The sequence below is a fragment of the Ochotona princeps genome, chromosome 2 (assembly GCF_030435755.1).
Source record: "Ochotona princeps isolate mOchPri1 chromosome 2, mOchPri1.hap1, whole genome shotgun sequence".
Lineage (NCBI taxonomy): Eukaryota > Metazoa > Chordata > Mammalia > Lagomorpha > Ochotonidae > Ochotona > Ochotona princeps.
In genome coordinates, this window is record NC_080833.1 from 107,998,814 (window position 1) to 108,018,160 (window position 19,347).

At 48.2% G+C, this 19,347-nt stretch overlaps 1 protein-coding gene across 2 annotated transcripts in view; it reads right to left on the minus strand.

Moving 5' to 3' along the window:
- The window catches only part of GATAD2B (GATA zinc finger domain containing 2B), an 81,586-nt gene extending 62,584 nt beyond the window's left edge, over window positions 1-19,002 (minus strand). The window contains exon 1 of one of the 2 annotated variants that reach the window (XM_058660294.1): window positions 18,761-19,002. The gene's annotated coding sequence lies outside the window, so the exon portion shown is untranslated. The remainder of the gene's footprint in view (window positions 1-18,760) is intronic. The other variant, XM_058660295.1, reaches the window with a different exon arrangement.
- Window positions 19,003-19,347: the final 345 nt, after the last annotated feature.

The following is a 19,347-nucleotide window of genomic DNA, read 5'->3' on the forward strand; positions in this document are numbered from 1 at the left end:
CCACAAGCAGGGAGCTGGATGGGAAGTGGAGCTGCCGGGATTAGAACCGGCGCCCATATGGGATCCCGTGGCGTTCAAGGCGAGGAGTACTTTAGCCGCTAGGCCACGCCGCCGGGCCCGACATATTTTTTTTTTTAAAGACCTATTTATTGGGCCCACCACCATGGCTCAGCAGCTAATCCTCACTCTACACCTGGCAGAGCCTGTCCCAGTTGGTCCTCTTCCCTTCCTACTCCGTTTGTGGCCTGGGAAAGCAGTAGAGGATGCGGCAAGAACTTAGGACCCTTTGCCCACGTGGGAGACCCATAGGAAGCTGCTGGCTCCTAGCTTTAGAATGGCTCAGCTCCAGCCTCTACGGCCATTTGGGGAAGTGAATCAGCAGAAGGAAGATCTTTTTGTCTGTAAATTTACCTTTGCAACACAAAATTAATCTTATTTTTTTAAAAAAAGATTATTATTTGAAAGGCAGATTTACAGAGAGAGGAGAGTCAGAGAGAGGTTTTCCATCCACTATTGGTCTCAACGGTCCTGGGTTTTCCACATGGGTGCAAAGGCTCAACAATCATTCCTGCTGCATTCGCAAGCCATAAGCACAACAGCTGCAACAGAAGTGCAATAGCTAGGACACTAACCAGCACCCATGAATGCTGGTGCTACAGATGGAGGATGAACTTGCTATGCCACTTCACGGCCACCAAATCACCTTTACAAAGATTTATTTATTTCTATTGGGAAGTCAGATTTACAGAGAGGAGGAAAGACAGAAGGCACAATGACGATCTCAGCTCCGATCTGAGGCCAGGATCCAGGACCTTCCCCTGGGTCTCCCATGTGGCTGCAAGGTTCCAAGGCTTTAGGCCGTCCTCTCCTGCTTTCCAAAGCAGGGAGCTGGACGCGAAGTTTAACAGCCAGGCATGAACCAGCACCCATGTGGGATTCCGGCTTGTTCAAGGCGAGGACTTTTGCCACTAGGCTGTCATGCTGGGCCCAAAGATTTTTTTACTAAAATAAAAAGATAAACTTCAAATACCTACTACTCTTTCCAATAAATAGATTACAGAATAGTCATACGGTCAACAATCAAAAGAAAGGTATCTGATTTTCAGAAAGAAAAAGCTAGGGTAGGTGCTGTGACTCAACAGGCTAATCCTCCACCCTGTGGCACCAGAAAAGAAAGGGGAATGAGTACATGAAATACAAAGGCACTTGAAAACAGTCCTCATCACTAAGCCAACGAAACTATTTATCGGGATTATAGATTTGTTTCAGGAATCCTCTGGCTTACCGGTATGAATGTTAAAATGGTACAAATTCTGGAAGCCTGGCTTAACAAAATCTAACAAAATTTGCTAATACTGATTTATTTATTTGAAAGGCAGAGTTACAGTTAAAAAGAGAGACAGACAGGTCTATCATCCATTGTTTTACTCCCCAGAATGTTCACAATGAGGGCTGGGCCAGGCGGAAGCCAGGAACCGTGAATTCCTTCATAAGCTACCCTGTGAGTGGCAAGGGTCCAAGTATTCACGCAATTTTCTTTTTTTTTTTTTTTTAATTATTTATTATTTAACTTCATTAATTACATTGTATTATGTGACACAGTTACATAGATACTTGGGTTCTCCCACCCCTCCCCAAACCCTCCCACCATGGTGGATTCCTCCACCTTGTTGCATAACCACAGCTCAAATTCAGTTGAGATTCCCCCATTGCAAGCGTATACCGAACATAGAGTCCAGCATCTTATTGTCCAGTCAAGTTCAACGGCTTCTTAGGTATACCCTCTCTGGTCTGTATTCACGCAATTTTCACCTGCTTTCCCGGACATATTAGCATAGAGCTGGACTGCAAATGGAAACGCCAGATTCCAAATGACGTTCACACGGATGCCAGCAGTGTAGGCATTGGCTTAACCTACTGTGCCATAATACTGGCCCCTAGCAAACTTTCAAGGTATGTATCTTTTGCTTCAATAATTACCCATCTAGTATTTTCAACTATAATTACTTAGGTGTATAAAAGTACATGTAGGGCCTGGTGCAATAACGTAGTGGTTAAGATCCTTGCCTTGCACGCGCCAGGATCCTATATGATTGCCAGTTCTAATCCCAGTGGCCTCACTTCCCATCCAACTCCCTGCTTGTGGTCTGGGAAAGCAGTCGAGGACGGCCCAAAACCTTGGGACCCTGCACCCACGTGGGAGATCCGGAAGAGCTCCTGGTTCCTGGCTTCGGACTGGTTCAGCTCCGGCCCGTTGCGCTCACTTGGGGAGTGAACCATCAGACGGAAGATCTTCCTCTCTGTCTCTCCTCCTCTCTGTATATCCGCCTTTCCAATAAAAATAAAAAAAAAAAAAAAAAAAGTACATGTAAGTTACTTCAGCAGCCTGTTACCCTGCAGACCTCACCTGGGAGCATACCTCAATGTTAGTTTCGGGGCTCAGCACAGTAGACTAGTGGCTAAAGTCCTCATCTTGAATGCACCGGGATCACATATGGGCGCTGGTTCTAATCCCAGTGGCCCCACTTTCTATCCAGCTCCCTGCTTGTGGCCTGGGAAAGCAGTCGAGGATGACCTTGGAACCCGGTACCCACATGGAAGATCCAAAGGAGGCTCCAAGCTCCTGGCTTCAGAGCATTGGGCACTGCGGCCACTTTGGGAGTGAATCAGCGAATGGAAGATCTTTCTCTCTGTCTCTCCTCCTCTCTGTATATCTGACCTTCCAATAAAAATAAAATCTTTAAAATAATAATAATAATGCTGGCTTTACCATCATTCTGGTCTCAGTAGCCCCACTGTTTTGATGCGATTTTTATCTAACATTTGGTGCCTTGGCCAGGAAGGGGTGTGAGGGCTCCCTTAATTGGTTTGAGCCCCCACTTCCTCTTCTTGCCTCTGGACCACCAACCTGTGCTGCCCTTTCCCAACCACTGACCTCCACTGGGCTTGCCTGCCATGGGACAACAGACTGCAAGCCTAAGTCTCCCCACTACACTTGATCTTAGCTAAAAGGCCAAGAAGCGAATAAGTCTCCCCACTAATTTCATACAACAAAAGGCTGGGATATTGGGGCTGAGTAGAAGTGATCCCACTTCCTTACCAAAGCCAAACAGACATTTCATCCAAGAATGGCTGGGATGCAGGTCTCCACAGGTCATCATCTGCTGTGATGATCTGTCTGTCACCACAGAGGCACCCCAGAGAAGCTCCTCAAGACCAACCCTCAGAGACTACATATTCCTGCGAGCTTCAGGAAGAACTCAGACAGGCCACTTTTTCAAAAGGATTTTTGATAAGTAAACCCTCCCTCCATTCCTGTATCATCCACTCAAATCTAAATTTTTTTCTAACGAAACCATTAACCAGCTTCTTTTGCAGGGTTGGGAGCCTCCCATTCCTCTCCCACCAGGTTGAGACCACCACCAAGAGAAAACTGCACTCAAACTCAGTTCAAAGAAGCCATGGATTCTCTACCCTTAACCCTGCCATGCTTCTTCCACTCCCCTCGCTCCCCCCAACCTCTCACAGGTCTGCAGGTCCTGGACTCTTGTCTGTTACCTAGGGAAGGTTTGCTGGACAGGCCTCTACAGTCATTGACCTCACTGTCTTGTGGATGGCAGCTTGGTGTGGGGCCCTGATGGTTGCCGCCAGGCAGCCTATGTGGTAGTCATTCCTGAGTCTGTCCTGGAGGCCAACTGCTTCCCTATTCTGCCAGGAATTCTGCAGGAGAGGGGTTCCTCATCACCCAAGGAATGCCCATCACCAATGCCTCACTCACTAACTCCTGCTGCCCAACCTGTCCCACTGTTTCTCCTCAAGGAGTCCTTAAGCTCAAGTTGCCTACTCACCAGCTGCGGGGACATCAACCGGAGAGGACTGGCAGATCAATTTCACCCATCTGCCCACCCACAAAAGCTTCTGTGAGGACAGGCAAACCGATATCTTCCGGACCTAGCTGCTATCACACCATCGGATCCCAATGCCTCTCTTCTCCAGCCAGAACTCAGTCCTCCTCAAAACCCTTCACTCATGCTCACTCCAACCTCAGTGGACCAGACCGCACTCGGTGATCCTAACCTTGCCTATGGCTGCCACACTCCTTGGTCACACTCTGGTATCATGCTTCTCGCCTCCAACGTTTTACTCCTCATACCAAGAATGAGTGTTCTCTGTCACTTCCTTGCCCACCACACTCAACCTCTCCCAACAACCTCACCCCTCTCTTACTTTTCTCTTCCTAACAGCAGGTAACCCCTTCCTCTTCATTTCAGCTGGATCCGCTCCATCAGGACATTGGAACCCATGCCAATGCCAAGGGCACATGTCTAAAACATCTGTCAATAACTGGTATTATTCCAAACAGCTATGTGGCACTGGGGAAACCCAGCAGCATGCTGTGGTTCTCATACAGGGTTATACCGTGCGGTGCCTGGGATCTCCAGGGTCAATTCTCTGTTAGCCGGCCCCTGCCCCATCTCAGCATGGCTCACTAACTGTCCTGCTTCCAGCACCAAAATAAATACATAAATAGAGATACATGTACCATGTTTCAGTAGAACAGTGGCTATTATCATACAGAGAAATTACAGACATCCTAAATAATCCTGAAAAGTAGACAGAATAATTTTAAAATATAGAAAATGTTACACATCCACTAAAACAATAACATACATGTGCCATACACATATACATTCACATCCAAACCTACGCACAAAGAGCTAAGAGGATGTCATTATGCTTAACAGTTCCAGCTTAAGACTCGGGGTTCAAAGCAAGCATTTTTGGGCTCAGCAGTGGAACTGCCAGCCTCCCACATCAGAGTTTAGGATTCTAGCCCTGGCTTATTTACTGCCAATCAAACTTCCTACTTGGAGACTACAAGTTCCAGTTAAAGTCCCAGCTGCTCCACTTCTGATCCAGCTCCCTACTAATGGCCTAGGAAAACAGTGAAGGATGGCCCAAGACATTGGGTCCCTGTACCATGTGGGAGACCCAGAAGAAGCTCCTGGCTCCCAGCTTCAAATTAGCCCAGCTCTGGCCATAACAGCCTTAGAGAGTTGAACCAACAGATAGAAAACAGCTTTCTGTTCTGGCCCCGTACACCCTCCTCCACCTGCTAGAATTCTGACTTATAAGTAAAATCAACAATTTTTTTAAAAAGAAAATATTATAATCAAAATCATTGCAGAGTAAGATTTGTGGGGTAGACTTTGTGGCACAGTGGGTTAAATTGTGAATTGGGATGTCTACATCCAATTATCAGGGTGCCAATACAAGTTCTAATCACTTCGTTTCTGATCTAGGTTCCTGCAAAGCTTCCAGGAGGCATTTCCTGTCACCCCATCAAAGACCCACAAGGAGTTCCTGGCTCTGGCTCTGACCTGTCCCAACCCTGGTTGCTACAAGCATTTGGAGGAATGAACAGATAGGTGAAGGAATTATCTGTCACTCCATCTTGCAAATATATAAACAAACAGTACTGGGGTCAGAGATGTGGCACAGCACGTTAGGCTGCTGCCTGCACTACAGGTATTCCCTATAATGCTGATCCATGACTGGGTAGCTTCACTTCCCTGATAATGGTCTGGGAAAGGCAACAGAAAATGGCCAAAATGTTTGGGCCACTGCCACCCACAACAGAAACAAGAATGAAACTCTGGGCTCAGCATAGCCCAGAACTGGTCACTGCAACCATTTGGTGAATGAACCAGTATATGGAACACTTCCTCTCTTTCGCTCTTTCTCTCTCTCCCACTCTCCGTCCCTCTTTCAAGCAAATAAATTTTTAAAAAATTATAAACAGAATCAAAGAACCTTAAGAGACAAATTATTAATATAAAATTTTTAGAAAAACCAGCAGGGAAAAGCTTCATGACACTGGATTAACCAATGTTTTCTTCGGAAACAAAAAGCACAGGCCAGGGTCAGTGCTGAGGCACAGTATGTAAAGATACTACCTGTGGTGCCAGCATCCCATATGGGTACAGGTTTGAGTCCTGGCTGTTCCACTTCCGATTAAGCTCCCTGCTAACATGCCTGGAAAAGCAGTGGAGGATGACCCACACGCTGGGCCTCTGAACTCACACAGGAGACCTGGAAAGAAGCTTCTGGATCCCTGCTTCAGACCAGGCCAGTTCTGGATATTATGGCCATTTTGGGGAGCAAATAAACCGGTGGAACTCTCCCTCTCTCTCTCTCCCTAAGTAAATCTGTCTTTCAAATAAATAAATATTTTTCTAAAGGCGCAGGTTAAAAAATTAAATACGCTGGAATTTCATTGAAAGTTAAAACTTTGGAACATCAGGCCCAACGCAATAGCCTAATGGGTAAAGTCCTTGCCTTGAACGTGCCAGGATCCCATATGATCGCCGGTTCTAATCCTGGCAGCCCTGCTTCCCATCCAGCTCCCTGCTCGTAGCCTGCGAAAGCAATTGAGGACGGCCCAAAGCCTTGGGACCCTGCACCAGCATAGGGAGACCCGCAAGAAGCTCCAGGTTCCTGGCTTCAGATCAGCTCAGTTTCAGCCGTTGCGGCCACTTGGGGAGTGAACCATCAGATGGAAGATCTGTTTCTCTGTCTCTCCTCCTCTCTGCATATCTGACTTTCCAATAAAAATAAATAAAGCTTAAAAATAAACAAAAAAACCTGGAACATCAAATGACATTATAATGACAGAAAATGTTTGTAAACTCTTTTATAAGATTTTTTTTAATTGGAAATTCAGACATAGAGAGGAAGAGACACAGAGATGATTCACTCCCCAAGTGGCTGCAATGGCTGAAGCTGTGCCGACCTGAAACCAAAGCCCAGAGCCTCCTCCTGGTCTCCCACGCGGGTGCTGGATCCCAAGGCTTTGGGCCGTCCTCAATTGCTTTCCCATGCCACAAGCAGGGAGCTGGATGGAAAGTGAGGCCACTGGGATTAGAACCTGTGTCCATATGAGATCCCAATGCATTCAAAGGGAGAACTTTAGCCACTAGACTACCTTGCTGGGCTCTGGAAACTCTTCAAGAGATTAAAATATATAATGAAGTCCAGACACAAAAAGAATTCCTACACTTTTGAACAAGGACATTAAAAGGCAGAGGACCTGAATAAATAATTTCTCCAAAGAAAAAACAGAAGTGGCCAGTAAATAACTCAAAAGATGTGCAAAATCACGAATCATTAGAGTCATAAAATTCAAAACCACAATAGGGTTCATAGTCATTACACTAAGTATTAAGACAAAGCAAAAACCGAACAAGTGTTAGCAAGAATGCAGAGATACTGGAACCCCTGCACACTGCTGATGGAAATGTACATTATACAGTCCAGTGGAAAACAGTAAGGCAGCCCCTGAAATCCAGGATTATCATGATGCAAAAATCCCAATTTTGGATCTACACATGCAAAAGAACTGAAAGCAGGGACAAAAGGAGGGATCTGTTCAAGGCAGCATTATGCACAGAGCACATACACCAGCCAACGACAAACAACTCAAATGTCCACCAATAAATGAAAGGATAAACAAAATGTGATATTCATAGTCAACAGTGCTCAATTTAAAAGATGTAAAATGCTGACACATGCTACACAGACACACCATGGAAGACAGTGCAAATGAAACACAGCCACATTTAAAGGCAAACACCACAGGATTTCCATGTACGTATGAGGTAGCTATAGCAGTCAAATGCACAGAAACAGAATGGTGGCTGCCACAAGCAGGTGGTGCAGAGAACGAGAGTTACTATTTAATCAGGCGAGTTTCAGTTTGGGAAAATAATAAAGCTCAAGAGACTAACGGTAACCAAGCAGTGTGAATGCATTTAACACCACTGAACTTTAAAACAGCAAAACTTGTTAGGTTCATTCTCTCTTATTATGTTCATTTTCTCTTTCTCTCTCATACACGTATGCGCGCGCGCGCACACACACACACACACACACACACACGCCAAGTTTACCACTATCTTTTCTAAAAATTACTAATACTTACTTGATAGCTACTATCTGCCAGGCACAGAGCAAGATTTTAAAATTAAGTCGTGGTAGGACTGCAACCCTGGACTTTCAGGATCCCAGAGCTACACACTCTCACCTCCAATGCTGAGTTACACTTTTAGTCACTGTGACATTGTGACACATTTTTTACACCACCCTTACCACTCCCTTTCTTTTTTTTTCAAGTTTAACACAGCATATTTCACTTCCATAACTGAAAAAAAAGTTACATGTGATATTGTAAATTTTTCTCATAGATACTACCTGATGGAAGCTGGCACTGTGGTGAGGAGGATTAAGCACCACCTACAATGCTGATATCCCATGCAAGGACCAGTTCAAGACATGGCTGTTCCACTTCTGATCCAGCTCCCTGTTAAAGATCTGAGAAAAGCAGCGAAAGATGACTCAAGTATTTGGATCCCTGCTACCTAAGTGGAAGACCTGAAAAGTTTCTGACTTCATCTTGACCCAGCCCCAACTACTGTGAGGAGTGAATCAGGAGATGGAATATCTCTCTGTCTTTCCCTTTTTCCTTAACTGACTCTCAAACAAATAATCTTTCAGAAATAAATTTATTAACCAAATGCCTAAAAACGGACAAGAGTTTCTTGGTAAATTATAAGCAGCTAGTGATTTGCACACAAAGATCAACTAGCTAAATGTCAAATACAAGTATATACAGGGGCCCGGCGGCGTGGCCTAGTGGCTAAAGTTCTCGCTTTGAATGCGCCAGGATCCCATATGGGCGTCGGTCCTGGTCCCGGCAGCTCCACTTCCCATCCAGCTCCCTGCTTGTGGCCTGGGAAAGCAGTCGAGGACGGCCCAATGCTTTGGGACCCTGCACCCTCGTAGGAGACCCGGAAGAGGTTTCTGGTTCCCGGCTTCAGATCGGCACCAGCACCAGCCCGTTGCGACTCACTTGGGGAGTGAATCATCGGACTGAAGATCTTCCTCTCTGTCTCTCCTCTTCTCTGTATATCTGACTTTGTAATAAAAATAAACAAATCTTTTAAAAAAAAACCAAGTATATACAGAATCAAAGGTGAAGGAAGACAGAACAATACATCTCTATTTTTTTTTTTAAAGATTTTATTATTATTGGAAAGCCGGATATACAGAGAGGAGGAGAGACAGAGAGGAAGATCTTCCATCCAATGTTTCACTCCCCAAGTGAGCCACAACGGGCCGGTGCGCGCCGATCCGATGCCAGAAACCAGGAACCTCCTCCGGGTCTCCCACGCGGGTGCAGGGTCCCACAGCTTTGGGCCGTCCTTGACTGCTTTCCCAGGCCACAAGCAGGGAGCTGGATGGGAAGTGGAGCTGCCGGGATTAGAACCGGCGCCCATATAAGATCCCGGCGCGTTCAAGGCGAGGACTTTAGCTGCTAGGCCATGCGGCTGGGCCCCATACATCTCTATTTTAACTCAGAGAGCCTAGAGAGAGTCAAGAAATGGAAGCATATTTCCTGAAACGAGGATGCTTTAGGATACAGTGAACAGGGACCGGCACGGTGGCCTAGCGGCTAAAAGTTCTCTCCTTGAATGCACTGGGATCCCATATGGGAGCCGGTTCTAATCCCAGCAGCTCCACTTCCCATCCAGCTCCCTGCTTGTGGCCTAGGAAAGCAGTCGAGGACAGCCCAAAGCCTTGGGACTCTGCACCCACGTGGGAGACCCGGAAGAGCTCCCAGCTCCTGGCTTCAGATCGGCACAGTACCAGCCGTTGTGGTCACTTGGGGAGTGAATCATTGGACGGAAGATTTTCCTCTGTCTCTCCTCCTCTCTGTACATCTGACTTTGTAATAAAAATAAATAAATCTTTAAAGAAAAAAAAATACAGTGAACAGTCTACAGTCATACCCCCCTGAACGCACCTGATCTCGTCTAATCTAGGAAGCTAAGCAGGGTCGGACCTGGTTAGTACTTGGATGAGAGAATACAGTGAATAAAATACAAGAGTTAGTATAGTTTGAGAAAGAGGGAGATCTGGCACCTCCCCGCCCCATTTCAGAGGACCAATCTAAGGCTGGCTACTATGCCTCTGACCCAGGCTCCTGCTAATGTGCCTGGGAAGGTGTTCCAAGAGCCACACCCCTCGGAAGGACAGGATGACGTTCCTGGCTTCAACCTAACTCACACACAGATGCTGCGGCCAGTGATGAAGAACTGTGTTCCTTTCACACTCTGTCTTTAAATAACCCCTTTTAGTGGAGGAGAGGTTTGGACATTTGCAAAATTTCCATTTTATCTTTTACCAATTGGAAACTGTTTTTTTTTAAAGATGTATTTATTTTTATTGCAAAGTCAGATATACAGAGAGGAGGAGAGGCAAAGATCTGCCATCCCATGATTCACTCCCCAAGTGCAGAATCCCAAAGCTTTGGGCCATCCTCGACTGCTTTCCCAGGCCACAAGCAGGGAGCTGGACGGGAAGCAGGGCTGCCGGGATTAGAACCAGCGACCATATCGGAATCCAGCGTGTTCAAGGTGAGGATTTTAGCCGCTAGGCCACTGCACCGGGCCCAGGGAAACTGTTTTGAGATGTTTAAGTAGGAGCAGGCTTCTGGCACACCAGGGTAAGCCATCACTTGGAATACCCACATCCAATATCAAAGTGCAAATCCGAGCCCCAGCTACTCCACTTTTATATATATATGTCATTATTTAATCTGACTTAAACTTTGGTATTAAGATTTATTTATTTTTACTGGAAAGTCAGATTTACAAAGAGACACACAGAATATCTTCCACCTGCCCGTTCACTCCCCAAGCTGCCCAAACGGCCCAAACTGCCGGAGTTGAGTGTATCCGAGGCCAGGAGACAGAAGCGGAAGGGTGCAGGGTCCAAGGTTTAGGGCCGTCATCCATTGCTTTCCCAGGCCACCAGCAGGGAGCTAGATGTGAAGTGGAACAGTCGGTACATAACCCGGTACCCATTTGGGGGATCCTGGCACATGCAAAGCAGACTTTAGCCACTAGGCTACTACACTGGGTCCGCTACTCCATTTCCAATCCATCATCCTGCTAATGTTTCCTGGGAAGCAAAAGGTGACATTCAAAGTGCTTAGGCCCCTGCCACCCATGTTGGAGACTTGGATGGAGTTCTAGGATCCTGGCTTTGGCCGAGTCCAGCCCTGGCTGCTGGAGGCATTTGGACACTGGGAGAGTGAACCAACTGATATAAAATATCTGCTTCTCTCTGTGTCTTTTTTTTTTAAAGAGACAGGAGGAGAGACAAACAGGAAGCTCGACCATCTGCTGATTCACTCTCCAAATGGCCACAAATGCCAGAGCTGAGCTGATGAAACCAGGAGCCTCTTCTGGGTCTCCCACCTGGGTGCAGGGCCCCAAGGCTTTGGGCCGTCCTCGACTGTTTTCCCAGACCACAAGCAGAGAGCTGGATGGGAGGTGGAGCAGCCAGTATATGAACCAGCACCCTAATGGGATCCTAGCACATTCAAGGCAAGGACTTTAGCAGCTAAGCTATGGCGCTGGATTCTCTGTGTTTCTTTTTCTTTCTCTATCTGATCTGATTCCACAAATCACACAAGTGGAGAAGATGCTGTTGGGAATATTGAATTTGAGGTGCCAGTGGGATACACAGTGGGCATGTATACACAAAGATACACAAAGACATGGAGTTTAGAAGAGATATAATTCATGCAAATATACATGAAGGTATTTCAATAATTAAGTGCACAGTGAAAATGTTCAATGGGAAAGCAATCATTTCACCATTATTTAAATACTTCAAAAAATACTTCACCCTTCACAAGACATTTTAAGACCCCCATGTTAAGCTTACCACATTCACACCTTCATAATAAACAAGTTGGAAAAACAAGTTATTACTGTTCCTACTTGATCAAATATTCACTAAATATTAATTGCTTGTTGGGCACTACACTAGACACTAATCAGAAAACCAAAATCCTTACCAAGGATATGAATCCCTGTCTTCAAAGACCTTATATCATGGGCCCGGCAGCGTGGTCTAGCGGCTAAAGTCCTTGCTTTGAACACCGCCCCGGGATCTCATATGGGCGCCGGTTCTAATCCCAGCAGCTCCACTTCCCATCCAGCTCCCTGCTTGTGGCCTGGGAAAGCAGTCGAGGATGGCCCAAAGATTTGGGACACTGCACCCGCGTGGAAGACCCAGAAGAGGTTCCAGGTTCCCGGCTTCGGATCGGCGCGCACCGGCCCGTTGTGGCTCACTTGGGGAGTGAATCATTGGATGGAAGATCTTCCTCTCTGTCTCTCCTCCTCTCTGTATATTTGACTTTGTAATAAAATAAATAAATCTTTTTTTTTTTAAAAAAAAGATCTTATATCATAGGAGGGGAACCAATAAGCAATAAATATAACAAATGTTAAAGGCCATGGGGGAAAAACACAGGGCAATTAGGACTGAGGAAAGGGAGCTGAAGATACAATTATTTATTTATTTGACAGATCTTTTCTTCACTAATTCATTCTCCAAACATCTACAACTTAGCCTGGGTGAGGCCAAAGCCAGGATTACAAAACTTAGAACCTAAGTCTCCCACACGGATAAAAGAGAATCGTCTACTTGAGCCATAATCGGCTACCTTCCAGGACGCATATCAGCAGAAAGCTGGATTCAGAAAGGAAGCCGGAATTCAAACCAAGACACTCCATGTGGGATGCAGGCATACCAGGAAGTGGTTTAACCAGCACACTAAATGCCTGCCCCTGAAGGTCCAGTCTCCAACAAAAGTAGAAAAATGTCCTACTGAGATAGTGACATACATGTGAAGACTTGAAGGAAGTGTGGAATTTGGCCATTTGTGCTCATATTATCTCTGTAAGGAATAGCTGCTATAAAAGTGCTAAGATAAACAGTGTAAGTAATTTATTCAAGAAATAAACTGATGTGGCTGAAATGGACTGACCAAGAATGACAGATCAAAAAGGTAAGAGAAAGAAAGGAACAGGTGTTTAGCCTAGGGATGAACACATTAAATGTTCCACACTGGAGTGCAGGTTTAACCCTGATGTGGTTCTTAGCCTGCTTCAGCCAGTGCAGACCTCAGGAGGCAGCAGTGATAGCTCCAGTCAGCCACATGGGACATGTTGACTGCATTTCTGGCTGACCGGATCCAGCCTGGCCCAGGCCTACTCCAGTTCCAGTCACTGTGGACATTGGGGAGTGAACTAGCAGTGGGAAACACTCTTTCTGCCTCTCAAAAAGATCTAATCAACCATTACAAAGACTGTCTTATATTCTGAAAGAAAACTAAGTCTGGGCCTAGTACGGTAGCCTAGTGGCTAAAGTCCTACTCTGCACATGTCAAGATCCCATATAGGCTCTGGTTCTAATCCCAGTTGCTCCACTTACCATCCAGCTCAGACAGCCAAAGGCCTTGGAACCCTACACCCATGTGGAAGGCCCAGAAGAACCTCCTGGCTTCAGATAGGATCAGCTCTGGCTGTTGTAGCCATCTGGGAAGTGAACCCGCAGATGGAAGATCTTTCTCTCTGTATCTCCTTCTCTCTGTGTATCTATCAATAAAAATAAATAAATTTAAAAAAAAAACAAACACAAGTTTGAAAATGAGAAACCAGGCCCGGCACGGCGGCCTAGCGGCTAAAGTCCTCGCCTCGAATGCGCCCCAGGATCCCATATGGGCGCCAGTTCTAATCCCGGCACCCTGCTTCCCATTCAGCTCCCTGCTTGTGACCTGGGAAGGCAGTCAAGGATGGCCCAACGCTTTGGGATCCTGCACCCGTGTGGGAGACCTGGAAGAAGTTCCTGGCTCCTGGCTCCAGACGGCACAGCACCGGCCATGGCAGTCACTTGTGGATGGAAGATCTTCCTCTCTGTATATCTGACTTTTTGACAAAAATAAATCTTTTTTTTTTAAAGATTTATTTTATTTTTATTACAAAGTCAGGTATACTGAGAGGAGGAGAGATAGAGAGGAAGTGGAGCTGCCGAGATTAGAACCAGCAGCCATATGGGATCAAAGCGAGGACCTTAGCCACTAGGCCACGCTGCCGAGCCCCGACAAAAATAAATCTTTAACAATAAATAAATAAAAATGTATACTACTCAGGCAGTAAAGGCACCAGAAAGAATGTCTTGTGAGCCAGCACTAGGGCACAGCCAGTGACGCCACCACCTGTGACACTGGCATCCTACGGTGCCAGTTCATGCCCTCACTGCTCCACTTTTCATCCAGCTCTCTGGTAAAGGCCTGGGAAAGCAACAGGAAATGCTTCAAGACGAACCACAGTCACCCACAAGGAAAACCTGAAAGCAGCTCAGAAGTGTGTAGCCTCAGCCTGACTCAAGTGAACCAGTAGATAGAGATCCTCCTGTTACGTGTGACTCAAAACACATTGCGCCCAGCTCAGTAGCCTAGTGGCTGAAGTCCTCACTTTGCATGTGCCAGGATCTAATCCAAGCAGCTCTGCTTCCCAACCAGCTCCCTGCCTGTGGCCTAGGAAAACAGCTGAGGATGGCCCAAAGCCTTGGGACTCTGCACCCACATGGGACACCCAAAGAGGCTCCTGGCTGCAGATAAGCTCAGCTTTGACATTCGTGGTCACTTGGGGAGTGAATCAGCATATGGAAGATCTTTCTATCTCTCCTCCTCTTTGTGTATCTGACTTCCCAATAAAAATAAATCTTCAAAAAGAAACACACATACATAATTAAATTCCCCTCCTAAAAAAGTCCATATATTGTGAAAGGCACTTCTGCAATTACTGTGACCCTCTGAGGTCTGGGGTTTGACCGTTTTCACATCTCAAAAGTAGCAACTTACAAAATGTATGTTCCTATTCATCTGTTTCATCTGGTGCTACCACCTCAAACTCTTTTAAGCTTCCTGCCAGTTGACAGCAATTTACAGCAGGTTAGGGAGTTTTGTGGGAGACACAAAACATTACTGAGGCCCCATCTAAGTATCTCAGGTTAGGGTCTACTGACATTCCCCCTCTACTGGATGAATGTTAGTCAACTACAGCTGGTATACCCTTCTCAGAGAGCAACAGGAGCTTTCTGAGCTGAGCACAGAGGGGCTACGCGTCAGCATGAGTCCCCAGGGGGCAGCCAGCAGAGTATGCTCTAGTCTAGAACACTTCATATAGCCACAGGATAAAGGCAGAAGATGACTCTGAGAAGGAGGTTCACTTCCAGTCAGGCCTATTCTCAGAGGCAGTCACCACTACTACACACGAAGAAGAGACGCTCTGCTTTGTCTAGAGCCACCTAAAGCCCCAACCACTGTCCTAGGAAAAGCTTCAGAGGTGACAGTAGGAACCAGACAAGATGGCTATCAGAAGCTTTCTCCCAAAAACCAATCCTTTTCAACAGAAACAGAACTTCCTTATATATCTTTACCCAGGGTTAACCAACAGCAGGGGAACTGCAACTTTGTGTGGCACTGTCTGATAGGTTGGATTTTTCCCTTAGCAAAAGGTGGACTGACCGACAGCTTTACACCAGGACTAGATTTCCAGCCAATGTGGGTGTGTGTCATTTTTTTTTTCTTTTCCTCCAAACAACCTCAGAAAATGCCTGGTTGTTTTGCCTTGATATGTAATGAAGCAGCACTTCAATAAGCATTGCACAAGTCTGGAAAAGAAGTCCCTCAATCTCTCAGTCCCAATTACAGCTCACATCTCACGACTCTCTGAATAGTTGTCACAATCAACCAAAGGTGGCTTGGCTTTGCTCGAGGAGGGCAGCCACACCAGCCTCCTGCCAGAAGTGCAGAGGGGCTGCGGGCAGCACGACTCCCAGCAGCGTGGCTACTACAGAACATGCTCCGGGGCCCAGACCCCAGGACAACCCTGCTGCTGCTGCCTCACGCATGCATCTCCAGCTTGGCAGGTCAACGAGGAAAGGAAGAATTAAGAAATGAAAATTAACTGAATTAATGATGTAAATTTTTGCTGAAGGTATGTTGGAGCTTTTAATTGATCGGGATGATACTCTGCTGGCTCTGTCGTCAGACCAGAGAGGGTACACCTAAGAAGCCGTTGAACTTGACTAGACAATAAGATGCTGGACTCTATGTTTAGTATATGCTTGCAATGGGGGAATCTCAACTGAACTTGAACTGTGGTTATGCAACAAGGTGGAGGAATCCACCATGGTGGGAGGGTTTGGAGAGGGGTGGGGAGAACCCAAGTACCTATGAAACTGTGTCACATAATACAATGTAATTAATGAATTTAAAATAAAATTTAAAAAAAAAAAGAAAATTAACTGAATTAACAAACTAAAATAAGAGGTGTGCTTTACATGCACATCTGCTTATAGGGACTCAGTGCTTCCAAGTAGGATGAACCCCAGGTCCCAGCACGACTGGGATACCTTTACCCACTGACACCTTTTCGTCCCTGCTGTCCTACCTGGAGCTCTAGCCTGGTCCAGCCTGCACCAAATACATAGATAACACTGAGAAGAGAAAAAAATCTTATCAAGGACGGGACAGCAAACAGGCTCTTCAAAGTATTTTAAAGCTGTGAAGTTCAGGAAAAAACTTCTCACACCTCCCTCTCCTATCACACAGCTGTAAACGATACTGCCTGGGCTTACACTTAAAGGCCTGATCAAGGACTCAGGTTAACACTGTTCCTAGACAAGTACTGGCGGGGAACCCTACTCAACCCCTGTAGGAACGTTCTCTCAACAGGAAGTTAACAGACATTACACACAGTCAGGGAAGGCAAACCACACTGTCATAAAGATGGATGCTGTTGTCAGCCACAGACCACTCCCCTCGTCACAAACGTTCTCACCAACGCAGAGGACAAAAGTTGGTAAGCCTCATTCTTCTCAAACTGGGTCCTTCAGCCTACAGTTCCGGACTTCTGAATCCTGTCAGTACCGATCTACTTTGTTCTACAATGACTACCACTGCCACCAGACTGAAAACTATTTCTCTAAAAAACCAACAGGGACAGCCCATCCGGAGCTAAGTACTCCCATTAAGTAGTTATTCTTACAACCAATTTGCTTATAAAGCTAATTAACCTAACTGACCCAGCCCATCCCCAAACAGCCGTGGATGAACAGCTGTCACAAAAAAGCACAGCACCATTTCCAAGAGGTAACGGCATTCCCCCCAAGAAACCCCGGGGGGCTTCTCCAGAAGCAGCCTCTTCCCCAACCAGGCACTGCCAAAAGCTTCTCTAGGATACTACTGTATCAAGACCCGCCCAGCACTTAAGGCAAGAAACCAAGTTACCAGTCTTCAAGGAAGAGTTTGGGTCAATGTATCAAAGAAAATGCAACGAAGTTCTTAATTCCCAAACAGGCTCATCAGCAACGTATAGACACTAGGCTGCTGCAGGACGTGCTGTGCACGGGGGCAGGGAAGGCATGCAGGCAAAGGTGAGGGGTTCTCACCTAGCACCACAGGCACCCACTGTCTATTCAAACACAGATTTGGGGAAAGGGAAAATGTCCTAAACACCGCAAAAGCACCAGCTCTTCAACAACCACAAGGCTGAACTTCTCTTTTTGCAGTTTGACCTGGAAACACTGCTCTTTCTGAAGCTGTGCTGGAATGTATCAAGTATCACTACACACACACACAATCCTGCACACAAACATGATCAGAGAAGGCCGACTCTGCCCGGACGCTCCGCGCTTCTCCAGCAGCCGGGAAGGGCCCAGCCTGACAACCAGCTCAGGTGGCCCCGCAGGCCACTCACCACCGAGGCCTCCTCCAGCTCCACCTCCGCGCCAGCCCGAGCGTCTTTGGAGGGAAGTGGCTGCTGGAGCCGGTTCCCAAGAGCCTCCCAGTCCTTCCTGAAGGAGGAAAGCTCACCCCAAGCCCCCAGAAACGGGGCACACCTGCATCTTTGCACTCGCAGGGGCGCCTTCACTCGGGTTAATCAGAAAGAGGGAGCGGGGAGGCAGAAAGTACTTTCAGTCCCGGCTTGGTGAGGGAAGGCTAACCCCGAGGCACTGAACTAGCAGCCAGATCCAGGGTGCCCCCCCAGCCACCCCGCGTAGGGAAGGGGCCGGCGCAGTCGCCACCCACGGGAAGTAGCCACCCGGGCGCAGACAGTTCCTTCTGCTCCTTCTAGGAGAGCGAGGGACCCGGGGGCGAGGACGGAATAAAGGCGTGAGGTGGTTCTGCGCTCCTGATCCCGTGCTGCCTTCACCCTTCGGGATCCCCCCACACTCCCAACACACCCCGTGGGTCCCATCTGCCGGCAAACACAACACGGAGCGCAGGGAGCGGCCCCCGCACCCTAAGGGCACCACTTGGGGGGAGGTGGAGAGAGTTAAAAAACAATAATAATAAGGGAGGGGCGCACTAGAGAGAAAAAGAAGGGGAGCATGGCGGGCATGAGGCAGTGAGTGAAAGCGGGGATGGCGGGGGAACCCGGGCGCGAAGGAGGGGAGGAGAGAGAAGAGTAAAAAAAAAAAAAAAAAAGAAAAAAAAAAAAATGAAGGGACCCGAGCTGGGGGCGCGCGAGGCCGAAGGGAGAGCCCGGGGCGCGCGCGGCGCGGGGGAGGGGACGGGGTGAAGGGGCGCGCGAGCGGGGGCGCGCGGGCGGGGGAGGGGGCGCGAGCGGGGGCGCGCGGGCGGGCGTCGGCTCGCGGGCGCTTCCCCTCCCCCCGCCGCCCCGCCACCTTTCCCTTCCCCCACCTCCGCCACCAGCGTCTCCTCCCAGCCGGCCCGCCCGCCCGCCTCCCTCCCTCCGTCGCTGCTCGCCACCCACCCCCGGGCGTGCGGGCGGGCGGGCGGCCGGCCAGGCTGGCCTAGGCCGGAGCTCCTCACCTGGCGGTGGCGGTGTTCCTCCCCGGCGAGCTCGCCTGCTCGGGCGGCGACGGAGGCGTCGAAGAAGGCAGCGGCGACGGCACAGTGGGGGCTCCGCACCCCGCTGACGGGACCGGGGGCGGGGGTGGGGGAGGGGGGCGGGCCGGGCCGGGCCGGGCGGGCGGAGCAGACACTGCGGTACAGACGGGGGCAGCGGCGGCGGCGGCGGCTGCACCGGCGGCGGCGGCACCACACAAACAAGGACGCTGATTGGGCAGCTGCCAAGCGCCTCGGCTCCGCCTCACCCACACGCCACGACGCCCATTGGGTGACCCAAGCCGGCCACCCCGCCCTCCTTTTCTGAGCCGTGCCAATACCAGACGTGATGCCGGGGCTTCACCCCACCCTTGAGGAGAGAGTGGCTGGAGAAGTGTTGATTGGCGTTCGCGAGGTCCAGTCCTGAACGGAGAAGGGGGATGGTTTAGCGGGGGCGCGTTAATGGGTACCTCGGCCAGTCCCAGACACATCCGGGTCTTCCACAGCCCATTAAGTGTCGGGGGTCAAAAAATCGCTTCAGGCTGCAACTTTACCTTAGAGACGTTTTGGTC